The sequence below is a fragment of the Spea bombifrons genome, chromosome 8 (genome assembly GCF_027358695.1).
Source record: "Spea bombifrons isolate aSpeBom1 chromosome 8, aSpeBom1.2.pri, whole genome shotgun sequence".
Classification (NCBI taxonomy): domain Eukaryota; kingdom Metazoa; phylum Chordata; class Amphibia; order Anura; family Pelobatidae; genus Spea; species Spea bombifrons.
Window position 1 is genome coordinate 18,240,826 of NC_071094.1, and position 23,635 is coordinate 18,264,460.

At 43.5% G+C, this 23,635-nt stretch overlaps 1 protein-coding gene across 1 annotated transcript in view; it reads left to right on the forward strand.

Moving 5' to 3' along the window:
* The window catches only part of CNGA2 (cyclic nucleotide gated channel subunit alpha 2), a 91,266-nt gene that overhangs the window by 6,126 nt on the left and 61,505 nt on the right, over positions 1–23,635 (forward strand). The gene's annotated exons all lie outside the window — the stretch shown is intronic.

The following is a 23,635-nucleotide window of genomic DNA, read 5'->3' on the forward strand; positions in this document are numbered from 1 at the left end:
AATTTCTTTTCAAGAAAGATTGACTGTGTGACGACAACAACTGTACTAAGCAAAGCTTCAAGCTACTAGCTGTAGTACTAAAATAATTCTAATCTTTAATCTTAATCTATAATATATTATATAACATAATATAATATAAATTCTAATTCATAATCTATGATATAAGTAATTCTAAATTCTAATTCATAATCTATATTCTTCTATCTATAATCCATAATATAAGTAATTCTTCTAATATTAATTATTATATAACATAATATAATAAATTCTAATTCATAATCTATAATATATATGAGTAATTCTTTCTAATTCATAATCTATATTCTATCTATAATCCATAATATAAGTAATTCTAATCTATTAATAATATAATATTATATATAACTTAACCTCACTTTAGCTTAGTGGGTGTTCTGTCCTCGCTACACGTTACCCCGTGGCGTGTGTGTAGTTTGACATGCAGATAAACCGCCCTACTTTTCAATAGACAAGACTGTATGATGAAGTCAGTAGATTTATTGAATTATAGGAAATGTGCGGTGAAACTAGAAAACAATAGAGCAGAAAACATGAATAAGCACATGTTCTAGGGCTGCAACTAACGATTATTTATTATTTATTTATATTGCAATAAAAAACGTACGATTTACACTTTCATCTCTTTATTGCAATGGCCTCTCTCTATTCACCTTCTTATTTTACTGACATAATAATAAAAGCTACAAGAACCCAAACACAGTGCTTCTCAAACTAGGTTTTAATACAAAGTTATTAGTAAATATTAATTCATATGTTAACTATTTTTCATATTTAATAAAAACTGAGAAAAAAGCCTTGTTTAAATTTTTTTTTTACCAAACTGCCCCCAGTTATGCACATCTGACCCCCAGCTTGCCACTCTGCCCCCATATATGCCTTATACCTCTTATATGCCAGATTCCACTGTGCCCCCTGATATGCCACTGTGCCCGATATGCCGTATACTCCTTATATGCCAGTGATATGCAACTTAGCCCCCTGATATACCTTTTACCCCAGATTTGTTTTATGCCCCCCTGATATGCCTAATATCGATGTCTTATACCCCCTATATGCCACTGAGCCCCCTGATATACCTTTTACCCCCAGATATGTTTATGTCCCCCTGATATGCCTAATATCCATATGCCTTATACCCCCTATATGCCCTAAAAATTCATAATACCCCCCATACACCACTATAACTCACCCATACACCACTCTGGCTCCTCCCCCTCCCATACTCCACTCTGCCTCCTCCCATACACCACTCTGGCCCCTCCCCCTCCCATACTCCACTCTGGCTCCTCCCATACTCTACTCTGCCTCCTCCCATACATCACGTTCGCTCCTCCCCCTCCCATACATCACTTTGCCTCCTCCCCCCTCCCATACTCCACTCTGCCTCCTGTGAACCTCCGTTTCTGACAAGACACCAGGGAGCCGGGTAGAGAGGCAGAGTGGCGTATGAGAGGGGGAGGAGCCAGAGTGGTGTATTGGAGGGTGGCTCCCATACACCCCTCTGACTCCTCCCCCTCCCATACACCGCTCTGCCTCTCTACCCGGCTCCGTTACTGAAGGCACTTTCATTGCAGCTTCATAGAAGCCACAGTGTAAGTGAAGGGCAGTAACGGAGTCTGTCTGTGCGATGCAGACCCTCACCGGCTATCAGAGAGGATGATTCTCTGTCAGCCGGTGGGGGTCTGCATCGCACAGACAGACTCCGTTACTCACCTTCACTTACACTGAGGCTTCTATGAAGCTGCAGGGAAAGTGCCTTCAGTAACGGAGCCGGGTAGAGAGGCAGAGCGGTGTATGGGAGGGGGAGGAGTCAGAGGGGTGTATGGGGGTCTGCCTCGCACAGACAGACTCCGTTACTCACCTTCACTTACACTGAGGCTTCTATGAAGCTGCAGGGAAAGTGCCTTCAGTAAGGGTGCCGGATAGAGAGGCAGAGTGATGTATGGGAAGGGGGAGGAGGCAGATGGGAGGGGGAGAGAGACGGAAGTGAGAGACCGGCCGACAGTGAGGGGAATCCAGGTCCCCTGCAGCGTAGCGGGGGATCTGGATTCCGGTGTTATAATCCGATCTCTGTTTGAGGTCAGATTATATAAGGAGAGGAGTTTTTCAGAGCATTTGCTCTGAAAAAAACCTCTTTTTATAATCGATAAAAATCGATCCGATTAATCGATGATGAAATTTGTTGACAATTATTATCGATTTTATCGATTAGTTGTTTCAGCCCTAACATGTTCATATACAACTAACATGTCAGCATAATACAAGATGGCTGAAACATAACATGTAATAACATAGATGACATGTGGAGAACTGGTCTGCTAGTCACAACTTAAGACAAATACAGCTGCTGCTCCTGAATATAAGAGTCTGTGTAACTGGTGGCAGCTGTGACTGAGAATAACTGTGGAGTAAGTCCACAAGCTTACCAGCGATGCTGCCACATGGGAGCATGGAAGTTACAGTCTTTCTCTTCTTAGCACAGTCTGTAAAATGGAGTTCTCTTTCCCAGAATGCCTCACTTCACTGAGGAGGGATGGGAACAGCAGAGAGGCAAAATACTGAAAGGCAAAGTCAGCCACTAGATGGAGTGCCTATGTAATTAAGCACACTACACAGTACATATAGATGCTGGAGGCATGACAGTGGGCTTGAGAGCGTCTGCCTAGAGTTAGACTAGAATGAGAAATATAGCTTTAGGTTTAGCATAGTAGTAGGATAGGCTCTTAGGCCCATATAAATTCAAAGTCTTTAATTTTTTTATCCCCTTTTTTTTCCTTTTATTTATTTATTTATTTTTAAGTTTTTTTAAACACTACACTACACACACAACACAAAATTTGAAATGGATCCTCCTTTTGGGACCAAGGAGGGACAAGCTCCATCTACCACCACCACCTCCACCACCACCAGCACCACCACCACCATTTGATGCAGCCTTTGCGTCAGTCTAGTCGGCCAAGTAGGCCAAGCTCTCGCTTATCATTTGGGGAAGCATTGCTTGTAAGGATCATCAAGTAAAGGAAAGGCACCAAAAGCAGGCAGTAGTAGTAGTGCTGCTAGGCCCACAAGCTCTATGTTTTTTTACGGAAAGCCTAAAGCACCAGAAGCACGTTCAAAGTTAAAGGGTAGCACAACTAGTACTTCTACTAGCCCAGTGAGTAAAAAGAAGTGCCTTTTGCCCCAAGCAGCATCTTCCCCATCCACAAGCAGCATGCAAGGTACCAAGCAGAGCCAAATTAGCAGCAAGACTCAGAGGGGTTTTCCCAAACCAAAGCGATCTCATTCCTTTGTAGGGAAAACCACCTGAGCCTCCACCTTCTCCGCTACGATCATCACCACCACCAGCAGCAGCAAAACCTACCAAATCTAGAGTTAAAGCAATTAGCAGTCCTACTATGGCCAGTACTGTTACCACCAGTCCCACCACCTCTGTTCATCCACCCCGAGCAGTAGAAGCAGGATCCAAGGCACACTCCAAGGCTATGCGTGCTCCAATTTGGGAGCACTTTGAAAATGTTGAAGAAGGGCGCTATGGAAAGTGCAAACATTGCGAGAAGCTAATAAGCAGAGGGAAAGTGTCTGGCCATTTTACCAGTGCTAGCATGAAGCATCACCTCAGCACTCAACACAACGCTGTGCTATTGGGGAAAGATGCAGAAGTAAAACTTAGTGCAGGCAGCATAGCTGGTGGCCGTGGAAAAACCCCAACAGCTGCTTCTGAGCCAATAGCAGCAGCAGCAGCAGCAGCAGCAGCTAGTGCTGGCAGCCAGAGACCAAGGCAGGTTGGAGCACTGTATGTCCAGCCCACCCTGGAACAATTTGTGGCATTCCAATCAAAAAGGTCAATGTCCAAATAGCAGGCCAATAAAATAACGCGACTTATTGGTCAGTTCATTGCTGTTGGAGGGGCATCCTTCTCTATGATTGAAGGGGAGCCTTTCAAACAATTGATGGCGGCTGTGGCTCCACAATATACAGTTCCGTCACGTTCCACTTTCAGCAGGAACATTGTCCCCTCATTGTATCAGTCCTGTGTTTCAGCAGTGAAAGAGGAGCTTTCCAAGGCTGCTGGTCAGTGTGTTCGTTTCACAACAGATTTGTGGAGTGCACCTAGTGGGCAGCATGCCTTTCTTTCTTTGACAGCACACTGATGGCAGCCCGGTGTGCCCAAGGAAGCTGCTGCAGCAGGCTACCGATCATTCCTTCTCCATGCAGAAGTGATGGATGAAAAGCACACTTCCCAAAATATTCTGCATGCGATGAGGAAAATGTTTAGCCTTTGGGTGGGGGCAGAGGCAGGCACCAATGTTGAAGTTGGTTTTGTGGTAACTGACGGAGGTGCCAATATGGTGAAAGCGCTGCGAGATGGTCATATTGTTGGTGTGCGCTGTGCAGCCCACATCATCAGAGGTCAGGTCTTCCTGTACACTGATAATAATGATAATAGTGATCAGGCGCTAAATATTGTACTGTTAGATAATCATATAAAAGATTTTTATATATAAAAAGTTAGAAATTAAATATAAAGAATATATATAAAATTATATATATAAGTGATTATAAATAATGCTGCAAACACTAATAGGATAACCCCAAAATACCTATAATAATAAAAAAGGTGTAATAAAGTGTTGCGCCTATAATTATAAAAGTGACAGTGAATTAATTATTACACCAAAATAATGTGTAGTGAAAATAAAAAACAATACTTATATTGATTTTCCAATCTCCATTCGTTGTATCAGAATCATGTATCAATATATGGAAACAAAAAAGAAACAAAAGATCATAGTGCTTTCAACAAATATATGTGCGTGTTGGATCGTCATCACGCTACACCTGCAAGTCGCCCGCCTTGGAAAGGAACGGAGAGACTCAGACGAGCTACAGATTGTTTTTTTAAATGTAAGCATGCTGCATCTTTTTTAAATATTAAATACACGTTTATATCTCACCTCCCTGCCTTTCTATTTTGTACTGCTTGATTCGTGCTCTTGCTGTGTGGACGGCTAAAATGCTCGAAGAAGGGATTCGGAGAGAGCTTCCTAAAACAACTTGTTAAACGGGAACGGAGCCGGAACGCCTTTGTTATGTTACGTTCTGCCCAGGCTGCGGAGCTGCATATCTGTCCTGCTGTAGTTTCTCTGCTTTGCTTTGATCCATTCCTGGATTTCCTTTTGCTTTGTTCTATTTTCCATTCCTTGCTTCTGCTCCGGTTCTTTGCTTCAGCTCTGCTTCCTTTATTAGGTGTGCCCCACCTGTGTGTTCTGTTTGTCTCAGTCTGCAGTCTTCAGTCTAAGGTATGTCTCAGTGCTGTGTGTTTGGTTTACATGTCTGGTTTGTTTTGTATCTTTGTCAGCAGGGATTAGTGTTAGGACCCACCGTCATTGGAGTACTTTGGCGTAGTGGTGGGCTAAGCATACTATGGCCATATCATGTGACGGAATCTCCAATAGTTATCTTGTAGTCCTAGGCTAGTTTCTGTATTCATGTTTGTCTGTCTTTTATGTACCTTTGCCCTTCTTCCTTGAATCATCTGAGGATTCCGGTTCCTCTCTCCTCTCCCCATGTCCCTGTTAATATGTCCTATCCTTGCTTATAGGAGAAGCGTCCGAGGGTTCCGGCTCCTTACTCCTTCCCCTGTGTTCCTTGCCTTCTTCCCTGTCCTTTGTTGTGCCCTGTACCATGTATGTCTTGTCAGGTTATGTTTATTCCTTGTCTTGTGCCTGTTTATACTTTACGCTATTCATGTCATGTTTCTAGCCACTTCTCATGTATATCCTATATCATGTTTCTTGCCTGGTCTCCCTTTCCTTTGCTGTGTTATGTGTCTGCTACATTAACCCTTTGCTTAGTCTTCATTCTCCCAGCCTGCAGCATCCTGCTCGTGATCTATGTGCTATGCTTCATGCCTGCTCCAGGGTGCCTGCAGGATTCGCTTTGTTCTGGACTCCATCTGCTGCCATATCAGGGCGCTGGTGTTTGGCTGCACTTCCTAGGTGCTCAACGCCTGGGCGAGTGTGGTCACCCTGCAACCAGGCCCTGCCCCAGACTCCACTGCTGCATCGTGACTCCTGCAAACAACCATCAGGCGCGCTGGGTCCTTCCAGCCACCAGCTTGGACCCAGTCCGTGACATGTTATATATTTCAACAAGTCAGAGCAAACTCATCGCTCATCTCCATGTGAGTGAAACACCATATAGAGGATACACCTGATTCACATATATTTGTTGAAAGCTCTATGATCTTTTGTTTCTTTTTTGTTTTCATATATTGATACATGATTCTGATACAACAAATGGAGATTGGAAAATCAATATAAGTATTGTTTTTTATTTTTATTTTCACTACACATTATTTTAGTGTAATAATTAATTCACTGTCACTTTTATAATTATAGGCGCAACACTTTATTACACCTTCTTCCCGTACACTGCCTACATCAGGATGTCAGTACACGGTGGAACTCCACGTTAGACATGCTGGAGAGGATTTTGGAGCAGCAGAGGGCAATCCATAATCTTGCTTCAGAGCATAATATTGGGATTACATCTCCATTGAATAGGGAGAATTGGACAGTGATCGTCCAGCTAGTGGCAGTCCTTAAACCATTTAGGGATGCCACTGAAAATTTAAGATCAAACACTGCCAGTCTGGCCCAGGTAATCCCAGTGTTCTCCCATCTAGGCAGCATCTTGCTTGAAAACCGTGAGGCTGTTCAAGGTGGCACTCTACATCCTGACGTAGCAGCCATAGTCAGGAAGCTGAAGGATCTGCTAAAAGTACACCTCCGCAAACGCATGGAAGAGAGTCCCGAAATGATGCTAGCGTGCCTTTGCTATCCAAGAATTAAGGGAAAGCTAGCTTTGAAATTCAATGTTCTTAGTAGCTACCGGGAGCAATTGGTCAACAAGGTGCGTGACTGGCAGCGTAAAATGGGAATGCTGTCAGAGGAGGGAGAGGTGCAGGAGGAGGAAGAGATTATGTGGTCTGCTACTCCTAGCAGCAGCATCAGCAGCAGTGCCACAAGCATGACAACACAGCTGAGTGGAGCAGCTGCGTTTTGGGAAGAGACACTTGGGAGTATAATTGGACCATCTGACAGAGCTAGCAGCAGAAAGGAGAGTAGTGCTGATGAAATGGTCAAACTTTACCTCTGTGAAGTTCCTTCTGCACCTAATGTTGATCCTCTTAGCTATTGGGATAAAAAGAAGAGTGTGTGGCCTGCACTCTCATGGGTTGCGCAGCAGCTTCGATCATGTCCGCCAACCACTGTTCAAAGTGAGCGCGTTTTCTATGACTGGAAACATACTGAGTCCACAGCGCTCACGCATGGCACCTCATCTGATGGAGCAGATTGCCTTTCTTAAATTCAATCTGCCCAAGTAGGGTTACCCAGCTCTTAGCTTGGAAACTTAATTTTCTTTCTCTAATGTTCAAGGTAGTTTCTCCCCCTGGTTGCACGTGTTTGTGGTGTGGCAACGTCTGCTACCTCCGCTGGTGTAGCCAATTTATGTTAGGGCCTAGTGTCTGAGTTCTGGAAGTCCGCTCCCAAACGCCTAGGACTGACAGTTGTTTGGATGCTTTGCCCTGGGGTGAAACAAGTGAGCGGGTCGCCAATTGCCCACTCATTCGCCTTTCCCAATGCTGCAGCTGCTGCTGCTGGTGGTGGTGCCAGCGTCTGTTTTCTGCCAGTTCGCTTCCTGGCTAGTGTCATGCCTCAAATGTCCAAAATGTTCAAGGTAGTTTCTCCCCCTGGTTGCACGTGTTTGCGGTGTGGCAACGTCTGCTACCTCCGCCGGTGTAGCCAATTTACGCTAGGGCCTAGTGTCTGAGTTCTGTGAGTCCGCTCCCAAACGCCTAGGACTGACAGTCTTTGGATGCTTTGCTCTGGGGTGAAACAGGTGAGCGGGTCGTCAATTGCCCACTCATTCGCCTTTCCCAATGCTGCTGTTGCTGCTGGTGGTGGTGCCAGCGTCTCTTTTCTGCCAGTTCGCTTCCTGGCTAGTGTCATGCCTCAAATGTCCCTAATGGTTAGGCGTAGTTTCTCCCCCCTGGCTGCGTCTGTTTGCGGTGTGGCAACGCCTGCTGCCTCCGCCGGTGTAGCCAATTTACGCTAGGGCCTAGTGTCTGAGTTCTGTAAGTCCGCTCCCAAATGCCTAGGACTGACAGTCTTTGGATGCTTTGCTCTGGGGTGAAACAGGTGAGCGGGTCGTCAATTGCCCACTCATTCGCCTTTCCCAATGCTGCTGTTGCTGCTGGTGGTGGTGCCAGCGTCTCTTTTCTGCCAGTTCGCTTCCTGGCTAGTGTCATGCCTCAAATGTCCCTAATGGTTAGGCGTAGTTTCTCCCCCCTGGTTGCACGTGTTTGCGGTGTGGCAACGTCTGCTACCTCTGCCGGTGTAGCCAATTTACGCTAGGGCCTAGTGTCTGAGTTCTGTGAGTCCACTCCCAAACGCCTAGGACTGACAGTCTTTGGATGCTTTGCTCTGGGGTGAAACAGGTGAGCGGGTCGTCAATTGCCCACTCATTCGCCTTTCCCAATGCTGCTTTTGCTGCTGGTGGTGCCAGCGTCTCTTTTCTGCCAGTTCGCTTCCTGGCTAGTGTCATGCCTCAAATGTCCCTAATGGTAAGGGTAGTTTCTCCCCCCCGGCTGCGTCTGTTTGCGGTGTAGCAATTCCTGCTACCTCCGCCGGTGTAGCCAGCATACGCTAGGGCCTTGTGTCTGGGCTCTGGAAGTCCGCTCCCAAACGCCATGGACTGACAGTGTTTGGATGCTTTGCTCTGGGGTGAAACAGGTGAGCGGGTCGTCAATTGCCCACTCATTCACCTTTCCCAATGCTGCTGCTGGTGGTGGTGCCAGCGTCTCTTCTCTGCCAGTTCCCTTCCTGGCTAGTGTCATGCCTCAAATGTCCCTAATGGTAAGGGTAGTTTCTCCCCCCTGGCTGCGTCTGTTTGCGGTGTGGCAACGCCTGCAACCTCCGCCGGTGTAGCCAGCTTACGCTAGGGCCTTGTGTCTGAGTTCTGCAAGTCTGCTCCCAAACGCCAAGGACTGACAGTCTTTGGATGCTTTGCCCTGGAGTGAAACAGGTGAGCAGGTTGCCAATTGACCACTCATTCGCCTTTCCCAATGCTGCTCCTGCTGCTGGTGGTGGTGCCAGCGTCTCTTCAATGCCAGTTCCCTTCCTGGCTAGTGTCATGCCTCAAATGTCCCTAATGGTAAGGGCAGTTTCTCATCCCTGGCTGCGTCTGTTTGCGGTGTGGCAACGGCTGCTGCCTCCGCCGGTGTAGCCAATTTACGCTAGGGCCTAGTGTCTGAGTTCTGTAAGTCCGCTCCCAAATGCCTAGGACTGACAGTCTTTGGATTCTTTGCTCTGGGGTGAAACAGGTGAGCGGGTCGTCAATTGCCCACTCATTCGCCTTTCCCAATGCTGCTGCTGCTGGTGGTGCCAGCGTCTCTTTTCTGCCAGTTCGCTTCCTGGCTAGTGTCATGCCTCAAATGTCCCTAATGGTTAGGCATAGTTTCTCCCCATGGCTGCGTCTGTTTGCGGTGTGGCAACGCCTGCTGCCTCCGCCGGTGTAGCCAATTTACGCTAGGGCCTAGTGTCTGAGTTCTGTAAGTCCGCTCCCAAATGCCTAGGACTGACAGTCTTTGGATTCTTTGCTCTAGGGTGAAACTGGTGAACGGGTCGTCAATTGCCCACTCATTCGCCTTTCCTAATGCTGCTGCTGCTGCTCTGCTGCTGGTGGTGGTGCCAGCGTCTCTTCAATGCCAGTTCCCTTCCTGGCTAGAGTCATGCCCAAAATGTCCCTAATGGTAAGGGCAGTTTCTCCCCCCTGGCTGCATCTGTTTGCGGTGTGGCAACGCCTGCTACCTCTGCCGGAGTATCCAGCTTACGCTAGGGCTTAGTGTCTGAGCTCTGGAAGTCCGCTGCCAAACGTCTAGGACTGACAGTTGTTTGGATGCTTTGCCCTCGGGTGAAACAGGTGAGTGGGTCGCCAATTGCCCACTCATTCGCCTTTTCCATTTTTCAATGCTGCTGGTGGTGGTGGTGCCAGCGTCTCTTCTTTGCCAGTTCGCTTCCTGGCTAGAGTCATGCCCAAAATGTCCCTAATGGTAAGGGTAGTTTCTCCCCCCTGGCTGCGTCTGTTTGCAGTGTGGCAACTCCTGCTACCTCCGCCGGAGTAGCCAGCTTACGCTAGGGCCTAGTGTCTGAGCTCTGGAAGTCCGCTGCCAAACATCTAGGACTGACAGTTGTTTGGATGCTTTGCCCTGTGGTGAAACAGGTGAGTGGGTCACCAATTGCCCACTCATTCGCCTTTTCCATTTCCTTTTCCATTTAATTTTTTTCCGTCTGATACACAACCTACCAAACATAACACACACAATAACATATATAACACAATGACATAACACATAACACATATAACAGAGTGACATAACACATAACACACATAACACACACTCGTACAATTCACAAATCAAAAGGACCTTTCCTCCTGTTATTTGCCCTGGCCTTCACTTCTACACTCACTAGCATTAACGCTATAACTCACACTTCACCCTATAACATTTTTCCATCCACATACCTGCCAACAGACCCAACTTTTTCAGGGACAGTCCTGCTTTTTTCCTGTCCCATCAAATTTAGCTAAACTAGGTATGCTAGTGCACATAGGTATAGCTGGGTAGGGTCGCACTACAACATTAAATAAATATAATAAAGTAAATAATAATAAATATAACTTTAAAATAAAATTAAATAAACCCATTAAAATTAAAATTAAATTAAATTCAGACATAATAATACATCTTTAACCGTACATTAACCCTAAGCTATTTTTTAGTTCTTGTTAAATGTTTCCATTCACATACCTGCCAACACACCCAACATTTTCTTGGACAGTCCTGCTTTTTTCCAGTCATGTCCAGTAAAAGTTGGGTTGTTGCAAAGTATGCCATTATAAATAGGTAGCAAATGTTAGGCATGTATTACAAGTGGTCCAAAATCGATTTAAAAATGTAAAATAATCCCTATTCTTTTATTATACATCTATGGATGTGTGACTGTATGATAAAAAGGAGGCCAAGTTCCTTGGAGCATTTGTCTAGGTCTCAGACAAGACAACTGCTCAGAGGAACTTGGCCCTCAGTTTCGGGCAATGTGTATTGTGTACAGTACACCTCGGTACGTGTGTGCAACTCTATTGGTTGTTTCGGCAGGGGGCTCGCCTGCCATCAACGAATGAGGTGCATTCTGCAGTTCTGCAATTCATTTGTTGATGCCAGACCAGCCCCCTTCCAGCGACCAATAGAGTCGCACACACGAACCTTCACGGCGCGAACGCATCTGCTGCTGCTGCTGCTCCGATGTGTTCTTAACCCCGTATTAACCCCTGCTACGCAGCCGGGAGAAAACGAAGATGAAACGAGCACGAAGAATGTCCACGAATATTCGCCCGAAAAGAAGACAGGAACAGTCGAATATTCGCGGAATACAAAGGTTTTTTTTTCTCCGAAGACGAACACGAAGAGCCCCCTGGTGCCCAAGTCTAGTTTTTTTCACAAAAATTGCAATTCGGGTATGGATTTACAGCTCTTGGTATATGTCACTGCCAAACAACACCCCAATGTGTTCAGCAACATCTCCTGAGTACAGTGATATTACCCATGCATGGGTTTGTCTGGTTGTTTGGGGGTTAAAAGGCCAAATTTGGGAAGTGCGCCTTTTTTTTAATTTTGGTCAGTCTCTACCTATGCCCTTTCTTTGAACCCGGGCCACTCCAACTTACCCCATCAAACCGGCAAGGGAGATTGTTAAAGCACATCTCACTTGCCGGCACTTCCCACGACAGAAGTGCCGGCACCGGAAGTTGTATACGCGTATTGCGTAGATGTCCATTGCCGGCCCCGCAAGACACCCAGGAGTCTGCACTGGTAAGTCTAGGAGGGGGGTACATCTTGGGGACAGAGTGGCAGCATATCTCGGGGGGGGGACAGAGTGGCAGCATATCTCGGGGGGGGAGAGTGGCAGCATATCTGGGGGGGCAGAGTGGCAGCATATCTCGGAGGAGGGCACAGTGGCAGCATACCTCGGGGGAGGGCAGAGTGGCAGCATATCTATTACACTAAGAATCAAAAATTTTCTTTAAAAAAGCACCTAACGTTTAGGGTGCGGCCTATAATTGGGTGTGCCCTATAATTGAGCCAATGCGGTATATATATATATAATATATATATATATATATATATATATATATATATATATATATATATATATATATATATATATATACATGCGTTAGACATGCATTTTTAACTACATAATATGCACTTATTTCTTTCAAGTAAAGACCATGATTGAAATATGATTTCAAAATAACAGCTGAACAGCCCCTGCTGGCGATATACTGTATTTGCTCAATCATAAGACAAGGTTTTTTTCAGAGCAAATGCTCTGAAAAATAACCATTGTCTTATATGCGAGGTCGTCTTCTAATCAGACCTCGAATAGAGGTCTGACTACAAGACTAAGATCCAGTTCCCCCGCAGCGCGGCAGGAGACCAGGATCCTCCTCTCTGGCAGCCGGTGGATGTCTGTGTGGTGTACGCAGAAAACCTCCGCTGCTGCCGGCACTTCCTCTGGGGCTTCTATGACGGAGCGCCAGCATCACATGACCTTCCGGTGCTTATTCATAGAAGCCCTGGACAAAATTATACAGAGGATGTATTATCATCTCCACAACGATGTGAGAGGCTGATGAAGTCATACAGAAAACAATTACTATTACAAGTTATTGCTGCTAAAGGTGGCTCTACAAGCTATTGAATCACAAGGTATACTTAGTTTGTCACACGTGGCTTCTCCAATTTGGCTTTAATTTTGTTGAATAAATCATGTGGTGACACGTGCGATAGCTCATGTGCTGTTCATCTGAGGTTGTATGTACCTAATTTCAGACTTGCTAAGGAACAGATAATTGTTACTATGTTGTAATATGTAAAACCATAGATTTGGAAGAGGGTGTACTTCCTTTTTTACACAATTGTGCTGAAAAGTTTGTATACCCTAGCAGAAACTGTGAAATGTTGACACTGATTTTTAAAATTGACTAATCATGCCTTTTATTTAAGGCTAGGCATACGAAGCCATTATCATCACATTTTTTGGCTCCTTTTTAACCCCTTAAGGACCAGGCTGTTTTTTTTATTTTTTTGTACCCTTTGGGTCATGCCTTTCACAGAAAATATCCAGACCCCTTTTGAAGGCATCTAATGTATTTGATAACACCACCACCCTAGGCAGTGAATTCCATACCTTTATTGTCCTTATTGAAAAGAATCCATTCCTTTGTCGTCTATGAAATCTCCGCTCTTCCAGTCTCAGAGGGTGACCTCTTCTTCTTTGTACACTTCTGTTAATAAACAGTTCACTGAAGAGCTCTTTATATTGGTCCTACATATATTTATATAATGTTATCATATCCCCTCTAAGATGCCATTTTTCCAGTGTATGTAATTTTAACTTTTTTAGTCTCTCTTCATAACTAGTATCTCTCAATCCCCTTATTAATTTTGTAGCCCTCCATTGCACTTTTTCTAGTTCCATAATGTCCTTTTTAAGAACCGGTGCTCAGAATCGTACCCCATATTCAAGGTGAGGTCTTACCAATGACCCGTAAAGAGGCAAGATGATATCCTCATCCCGTGAATTAATACCTATTTTTATGCATGCCAAAACATTATTGGCCCTTGCACCTGCTAGCTGGCATTGCGCACTGTTGTTTAATCTATTGTGTACCATTATTCATAAATCCTTCTCATTGGTAGTTTTCCCCAAGGATATTCCATTTATAGTATAGTTTGCGTTTTTATTTTTACCATAATGCCTAACTTTGCATTTATCTATGTTGAACCTCATCTGCCACTTGTACGCCCAGTCCCTAACTCTATCTAAATCCTCCTGCAAAGAAGAAACATCCAGATTCGTCTGAATTACCCTGCCTAATTTTTGTGTCATCAGCAAAAACTGTGACATGGCTCTCAATGCAGCCTGGGAGATCATTTATAAATAAATTAAAAAGAAGAGGACCCAGGACAGACCCCTGAGGCACTCCACTTAATACCTGCGTACAGTCTGAGAAACATCCATTCACAACTACTCTCTGCATTCTATCTTTTAGCCAGTTTCCAATCCAAATACAGACATTTGCCCCTAAGCCTATTTCTGTTAATTTGTAGAGTAGCCTTTTATGTGGAACCATATCAAATGCTTTTGCAAAGTCCAGATAAATCACATCTACAGCCACACCCAGATCCATATTTTTACTAACTTCTTCATAGAATGCTAAAAGGTTGATTTGACAAGACCTGTCTTTCACAAATTCATGTTGACTTCTACTAATTGGATTCTGGATCAAGATATGTTCTTGAATGAAGCAACCCTTCAAATAATTTCCCCACTACCAATGTTAAGCTTACTGGCCGGTGCTTGCCCGGTGGAGATTTTGATCCTTTTTTAAATATGGGCACAACATCTGCCTTGTGCCGATCTAATGGAACTATGCCTGAACTGAAAAAATCCCTAAAGATCAGTAATAATGGTTGGGGCAGAATTAGGCTTAGCTCCTTAAGAACCCTTGGATGCATACCGTCCGGTCCAGGGACCTTGTCTACCTTAACAGTATTTAATTGCTTGAGCACTTTTTCTTGCGTCAGCCAATCCCATGTTTGCGGTAATGGTTCCTTAAAATTAGTCAGCAGGGGCTCAGGCATTGGTTCTTCCATCCTATAAACAGAAGAAAAAAAAGTATTTAAGATTTGGGCTTTCTCTCTGTCCTCACTAACCAAGTTTCCGGTTTCAGATAACTTTTTTCCATTTACATATTTAAAAAAATTATTGGGATTGGTTTTACTCTCCTTGTCAATTAATTTCTCATTTTCCAATTTAGCCATTTTAATTGCCTTTTTGCAGGCTTTGTTGGCATCTTTGTATGCCATAAATGATACTACTGATCACTTACTTTTATAATGATTAAATGCCAATCGTTTATTTCTTATTTCCTGTTTTACTTTCCTGGTAAACCACATTCGTTTTGATTTGCTTCTTTTGTATTTATTTCCCATAGGTATATATTGGGATGTGTAATTTTGCAACGTGTGCTTAACCCCTTAATGACAAGACTGTTTCTTACTCGTAGTACATTTTGGGACAATGGCTCTTTTAACATTTTTCAGTGTTGCTGTTTAGCTGTAATTGTCTTCTTTCTCATTTTGTGCACCCATACATATTATTTATTGTTTTTTTTCAGGACTAACAGGGCTTTCGTTAGATACCGTTATTTTTATCATATCATCTAATTTACTTAAAAAAATGATAAAATATGGTGATTTTTTGTTAAAAAATGTCTTTTTCTCACTTAAAAAAATCTATTACTCATCTGCAAAAACTAATGAAAAAACCTGCTAAAATTCTATTTGTCCAGAGTTTAGAAATACCCAATGTTTTTATGCTTTTTTCTGCACGTTATGGGGCAATAAGTACCAGTAGCGTTTTGCTATTTCAAAACCATTTTTTCCCAAAGCTGGTCATTCAGCCCCATGCGCTATTTGGGTATCTTTGAAGCCGACCAATGCAACCATATATTTTTTAAAACTAGACACCCCAAGGTATTTCAAATGCTGGTATTTTAACCATTTTCATGCACTAGTTCTACATCAGCCTTTGTAGAAGAAAAAAAAATTGTATGTTTTTACACACGTTGTACTCCAGGTATAAATTTACCACACCTGGTATATGTCACTGCCATACAACACCCCAATATGTGTTCCGCAACATCTCATGAGCACACTGTTACCCCACAAGGGTTTGTTAGGTTGTTTGGGGACTAAAAGGCCCTTTTTGAGAGGTGTGCATTTTTAAATTGGAATTTTGACTTGTCAAAAAGTCCACCCACATATCCTATTTCGGGTATCTTTTACCCCATCAAACCAAATATTTTTGAAAACTAGACACCCCAAGGTATTTGAAATGCTGGTATTTTAACCCTTTCCATGCACTAATTTTACCACCAGCCTTTTTTTTTTGTATTTTTTTCTCACACGTTGTACTTCAGGTATGAATTTACCGATCCTGGTATATGTCCCTGTCAAACAACAACCCAATATGTGTTCAGTAACATCTCCTGAGTGCAATGGTACCCCACATGCATGGGTCTGTGCCCATGTCCCATATTTGGGACATCTTTGAAGCCGGCCAATTCAATTTACCCCATCAAATCATACATTTTTTTAAACTAGGCACCCTATGAGCATTTATAATGCCAATATTTTAACTCTTTCCATGCAGGAATTTTTGTGAAGATATGGCGTGAATTGTAGGACTTGCTTATAAAAAACATATATATATATATATATATATATATATATATATATATATATATATATATGCACTTTTTTCTTTTTTTGGTGACAGTGGGTTATTATTTTTACATGTTACCATATGTTGTAAAAAAAAATGTAAACATTTGTTAATTTTTTTTTTTTTTTTACTAATCACACTGATTCATGGTTTAATGCAGTCACTTCCTAAGCTGTTTGAGCCTGCCGACGCCACAATCTTTGATGATCAGTGTGGCAGCGGCCATTTTTCTTGTGGGGAGGGCTTTCCTCCCCGGATCCACGGTCAGCCTCACTTGTGAGGCTTCCGTGGATGCTGCAAGCCCATAAGCCCAGAGAACAATCCATCCTAGTCTATACATTGCATAGTTGACCTTAGCCTGTCAAAGTTTGCCCTTCTGAAATTAAATATTTTGGTAGAATTTGCTTTTTGAAATTAATCTCAAATGAAACCATGTTATGGTCACTATTCCCCAAGTGTTCTCTTACTTTGATGTTTGAGATAAATTCCTCATTGTTAGTTATTACCAGATACAGACAGGCATCCATTCTGGTTAGGGTCTCTTCTAATTGTGACATAAATTGGTCATTAAGCAGGTTCAGAAACGTGCTGCCCTTAGTGGAACTAGTTCCACTATTCCAATCTATATCCAGGTAATTAAAATCTCCCATGATTAAAACTTTATTCCCATTCGGTGCCTTTTCAATTTGAAATAGCAGCCTTCATTACCAGGGGAGGGCTGGCAGCCTAAGGCCTGGGGGGCAAGTCGAGTCAAGTGGCCCATTGTGCCATTGAATCAGCCCACAATACATGCCTATCTTTTCCTGATTTTCTAACGCATATTGATTATAAAAATACAAAGATGATTCAAATGTGGTTTAACATAAGTAAATGTAATAGCAACAAAGGATGGTAAAAAAAAATCAAAACCTAATGTGCCCTGATGCTCAGCCAGTTAAATGTCCCCCATGATACTGGCTAAGGATTATGGGAAGTATAGTACACAGCAGCAGGGAAATTGTAAAGGCTAATATTAGCACCCTACCAGGATCATACCCTAAAGTGGGCTGATTGGGGACAGAGCTGACACTGAAGAGCTGAATGGGGACAGCAATGACATGGGGGGCTGAAAGGGGACAGAGGTAACACTGGGAGGGGCTGATTGGGGACAAAGGTGACACTGGGGAGGTAAATGGGGACAGTAATGACATTGAGGCTGAAAGGGGACAGAGGTGACACTGGAAGGGGCTTATTTGGGACAGAGGTGACACTGGAAGGGGCTGATTGGGGACAGAGGTGACACTGGGAGGGGCTGATTGGGGACAGAGGTGGCACTGGGGAGGTGAATGGGGACAGCAATGACATGGCTGAAAGGGGACAGAGGTGACGCTGGGAGGGGCTGATTGGGGACAGCAATGACATGGGGGGCTGATTGGGGACAGAGGTTACACTGGGAGGGGCTGATTGGGGACGGAGGTAACACTGGGAGGGGCTGATTGGGGACAGAGGTGACACTGGGGAGCTGATCTATGTTGTTTGTCCCCCACGGACACACTTACATACACACACATACCTATTTTTATTTTAAAAAAAGCATTATAGTAGCGCCGGTCGGCGGCATCAGCACGCATCTGCCGTTTAGATCAGTTTTCCAGCAATCTGATGGCCGCATAGTGATGGGAGCAGCGTGAGGGGTGAAAGCTCCGCCCCCTTGCACTCAGCTTTCACCCCTCACGCTGCTCCCATCACCAGACGGCCATCGCACACGGCCGCTGGGTGCTGATGCCGCCGGCCGGCTTGCCATATTTAATATTAAATTGAAAAAAAATATATTATAGTAGCGCCGGCGGCATCAGCACCCAGCGGCCATTTAGATTAGATTTCGGGCGGCCTGGGGGGCAATTGCCCCCCTGCCCGGCACGCCCCTGTTCATTACTAATGTAGAAACATAGAAAGTGACGGCAGATAAGAGCCAGAAGGCCCATCCAGTCTGCCCAACCTCTGAGTACTCTCCTTTAGTACTTGCCCTTATCCTATATCTAGCTTGGCATTATGCCTATCCCATGCTTGCTTAAATGACTTTACTGTATTAACATCTACCACTTCCACTGGGAGGCTATTCCATGCGTCCACTACCCTTTCCGTAAAGTAATATTTTCTGATGTTACCATTAAACCTTTGCCCCTCTAGTTTATGCTTGTGTCCTCTTGTTGCGGTTTTATTTCTTCTTTTAAATAAACTTTCTTCCTTTACTTTGTTGATTCCCTTTAAGTATTTAAATGTTTCTATCATATCCCCCCTGTCCCGTCTTTTTTCCAGGCTATATAGGTTAAGATCCTTTAACCTGTCCTGGTAAGGTTTATTTTGTAATCCATAAACCATTTTAGTAGCCCTTCTCTGCACTTTCTCCAACATATCTATATCCTTCTAGAGATATGGTCTCCAGTACTGTACACAATACTCCAAGTGAGGTCTCACCAGTGATCTGTACAGCGGCATGAGCACTTCCCTCTTCCTACTGCTAATACCTCTCCCTATACAACCAAGCATTCTGCTAGCATTACCTGCTGCTCTACTGCATTGTCTACCTACCTTTAAATCCTCAGAAATAATTACCCCTAAATCCCTTTCCTCACACGTTGAGGTTAGGACAGTACCAAATAGTCTATACTCTGCCCTTGGGTTTTTATGCCCCAGGTGCATTACTTTGCATTTATCCACGTTAAATGCCAATTGCCACAGCTCTGACCATTTTTCCAGCTTACCTAATGTGTGGTGGCTTGTAGCATACACCTACAATAGTGTGTGACTCTTTTTACTTTCTAGGCTAATCTCCACCCCCTGTGTCTCCACATTACCACTGTCATCATGCACAATTTCCTTAACCCAGTCAGGACCGGGATTTTGATACTAACGTGTCCTATACTAACGCTATAGAACCAGAGCCGTTTTTGTGTTTTTGAAATGTCTTTCTTCAACTGTAATTTCTCTCTTATCAATTAGTGCACCCACACAAATCATATATTGTTTTTTTCTGCACAAGTCGGGCTTTCATTTCAAAACCATATTAAGCTGGGTAGTACATTGTTTTGTTTGAAAAGTGGGGAAAAAATTCATTTTTTTACAGTTTTGTATACATACAAATTGTACACACATTGAACCAATGGGAAAAAATTATCCAAAATATATTCATTAACTTGTCCTGATTTGGAAACCACCCAATATGGCCAGGATTTTCATCTATTTTGACCAGTATAGGGCAATGCATCACGTTTTTAAAATGTATTTTTTTCAAATTTGGCATGGTAGTCTAATAACTGCAATAGTTGTCACAGATACTGATTACCCCCCAAAATTATATGTTTATGGTTCATTCATTTTTTGAGGAAGCTATGAGGGCAAAACTGGAACATGCGCATTTTAGTTTTCAAATTTGGAATTTTCAGAAATTGGTTTGCTGGGCCCATATTCCATTTGGGGCATTTTGGAAGCTCCCCACTGTAAATTACCCCATACAAGTATATGTTTATGAACAGTAGACAAGTCAAGGTGCTCAACTAGGGTAGTTTTGACAGTTTTCAGCCAGCGATTTCTTCACTGAGGTCTGCCAAAGTTCACAGAAAATTTATTTTATTGCGTTTTTGACGCATAAATATTCCATTTGGGGCATTTTGGAAGCCTCCCACTGTAAATTACCCCATACAAGTATATGTTTATGAACAGTAGACAAGTCAAGGTGCTCAACTAGGGTAGTTTTGACAGTTTTCAGCCAGCGATTTCTTCACTGAGGTCTGCCAAAGTTCACAGAAAATTTATTTTATTGCGTTTTTGACGCATAAATTTCGATGTTGCAATTTATTTCTTGCACAGCATATGTGCAACAGTGGAAGAAAACACCACATTTTGTTCACCAACATCCCCTGATTCCAAAAAGGCCTCACGTGCGTGGTTCATGCATTTTTTGAGGAAGCTATGAGGCCAAAACTGGAACATGCGCAGATTTTTAGAAATTGGTTTGCTGGGCCCATATCCCACTTGGGACATTTTGGAAGCCCCCCAATGTAAATTACCCCATAAAAGTATATGTTTATGAACAGTAGACAAGTCAAGGTGCACAACTAGGGTAATTTTGACAGTTTTCAGGCTTGTTAGTGACAAGTTTAGGCCACTGACACTGACCAGGGAGACCGATCAATAATCAGTGACTTAAAATGTCACGGACAAGTGATCAGGTAATAATTATGTATTTTTTTTATTCATATTTTTTTCCACAATTACCCTAGATGACCCCTCTCTCTTTCTAAGGGTCATCCAGGGGCTGCAATAATGATCAGATCACTCCTATTGGCCAGGAGTGATCTGATCATCATCAGACGACTTACTAAACTCGCAGCATTTGACCTGGAAGCGCCCTGGACTTTCCAGTCAGTGCTGTTTTTTTTTTTTTTTTTTTTAACTCTTTCAATGCTGATGCTCCATTGCAGCACAACATTGACTGATATTTAGTCCCCACAAGCTTGTGGGGACAAATGTTAACCCCTGCAATGCCGTGATTGTGTCATACACATTGCGTCATTGAAGGAGTTAACGCTGCACTGTCGCTCTCAGGGAGACTGAAGAACCCTCTCCCCCTGTCCCTGAAGCTGCTTCTGGCAGCTGGGACGCAATTGCTGGCCATTGCAGGGAGGAGTCTCTTTGATGACTCCTGTAGGCTAGAGTAGACTGGGAAGGGGTTCCCAGTCTACTCTAGCTAGCACATCATTACTATCGTTATCCCCCCCCAGAACCTAGTTTAAAAGATCCTCGATTCCTCTAGCCATCCTCTCCCCTAGCACTGCAGCTCCCTCTTCATTGAGGTGCAGTCCATCCCTGCTATAGAGTCTGTAGCCGACTGCAAAGTCTGCCCAGTTCTCCAAAAACCCAAATTCCTCTTTCTTACGCCACACTCTTAACCACGCATTGATCTCCCTAAGCTCCCGCTGTCTCTCTGATGTAGCTCGTATGTATCCAGAGCATATTACCTTGGAGGTCAGTTTCTGACCTAGTGCCCTAAAATCATTTTAAGGACCCCCCCACATGCCCTTAATTTTGTCATTTGTACCAACGTGTACTATGACCGCTGGATCATCTCCAGCCCCTCCCAACAATCTGTCTACCCAGTCTGCAATATGTTGAACCCGAGCACCTGGGAGAAAGCATACTGTTCTGCATTCGGGGTCCTGGAGACAGATTACCCTATCGACCTTCCTCATAATTGAATCCCCTACCACCAGCACCTGTCTAGCCTTCCTAGCCTTCTGGCTCCCCACTATGCTAGGAGAGTCCGCCTGCCCCAGAAATGCTTCCTCTGAGCTGTTTCCCCAGCATCTTCGCACAAACTGGCAAACATGTTGGGGTGATCCAGAACCTGCCGCCCTAGCTATCCGGCCTCTGCTGCCCCTTACACAACTAACCCAGCTCTCTGCCCTCGAGACCTCTTCTTCCCAATCTCCACCCCCCTCTACACTGGCCCCAGCCAATGCCTGCTCCGTAAGCAGTTGTCTATGTCCCTCAGTGTTGCTAGTTGCCTCTTTAGATCTAGTATAGTACATTCCAAAGTAGCAACCTGCTCACACTTGCAACTGCGGTATGGCCCCTGGGGCCATTTTGCAAGACATGCACTGAGTGGCATTATCCAACATACCTACTAATTTAACACACACACAGTATATATATATATATATATATATATATATATATATATATATATATATATATATATATATATATATATATATATATATATATATATATATATATATATATATATGGAATTACAAGGATTTATACTTTACTCTCCTTCTTTGCTCGTAACTCCTCACTTAGAGATGTCAGCAAGATTCGCCCCAGACAGGTATAACTCACAGACACAACAACAAATCAGCACACCCAGACACTCACACCACTCACTTAGAGGCAGACACACACAAGAATCAAATTCACAACACCAAAACAGGCATTCAGATAAGAAGAACTCACAGCATTAACATACAATAGTTGTTTTAGTTAATGCATGACTTGCAAGGTATGCAGAACAGGTATTATTTTTGTGTGGAGCCGAAATCCAAATCCTGAGCTGAGGTGCGGACAGATATTATTTATTTTCTTCTGTTTTTACCAAGAGCCGATGGACAAGAAACTGCAAGCTACTTTTACAGTCACACAAGCATGTGATTGGCTGAAACAAGAAAAAGTGTTCAACCAATTTTATGATGTTAAGGTAGACAAAGCCCCGGGGCTTAAAGAACTAAGCCAGGCCCTGGTGAGACCGCTGTTGATGTTTTTGGTGCCTACAGATTGGCCTGAAGGTGAGGTGGTGGCCATATTTATAAAGGGATCAAAACCGCAGCCAGGCAATTACAGACCTGTAAGTTTGACATCTGTGGCGGGGCAACTGTTCAAAAGGTTACTAAAGGAACATATTCAAAATGTTATCAAAATTTAATTAGCAGGAGCCAACATGGCTTTGTGAAAGACAGATCTTGTCAAGTTAAGTTAATTGCATTCTATGAAGAAGTGAGTAGAAATATAGATAAGGGTGCTGCGGTGGATGCGATATCTTGTGACTTTGCTAAGGTATTTGATATGATTCCACACAAAAGGTTACTGTACAAATTGACTGATATAATGAGAAATCTGATTGCCATTTGGAGTCAAGATTTTTTCCCCATTGAAAGCACAATTTGAAGGGTAAGGGTTTTTTGCCTTCTTTTGGATCAACTGTGGTAAACAAGGAATAGGAAAAGGGTTGAGCTTGGTGGATGCAAGTCTTTTCTCAACCTAAACTACTATAAACTATAAAATAAACTATGTACCCCATCACCTGGTTTGAAAAGTGCTGATTTCAACAAATAATGATCTCATGTACATGTTGTGGCCAAGGAGAATAAGACTTCCAAAATCTCGAAACAAACTAGCTACACCGGTCAGAAATTATGCTTTTGGGAACCACCTGTAGCCAATAGACCTCTATGATAAATCCAATTCTTTAGCGAATGGGAGCTTTTTGAATGGTATGCAGTGGATTATCTTAGAAAACTGGTCGACAACCATGAGGATAACCATGTTACCATTGCACTGTGAAAGGTCGACTATGAAGTCCATGGCAAGGTATTACAATGGCCTCTTGGGTATAGGTTGGAGAAGGGCCACAGAAA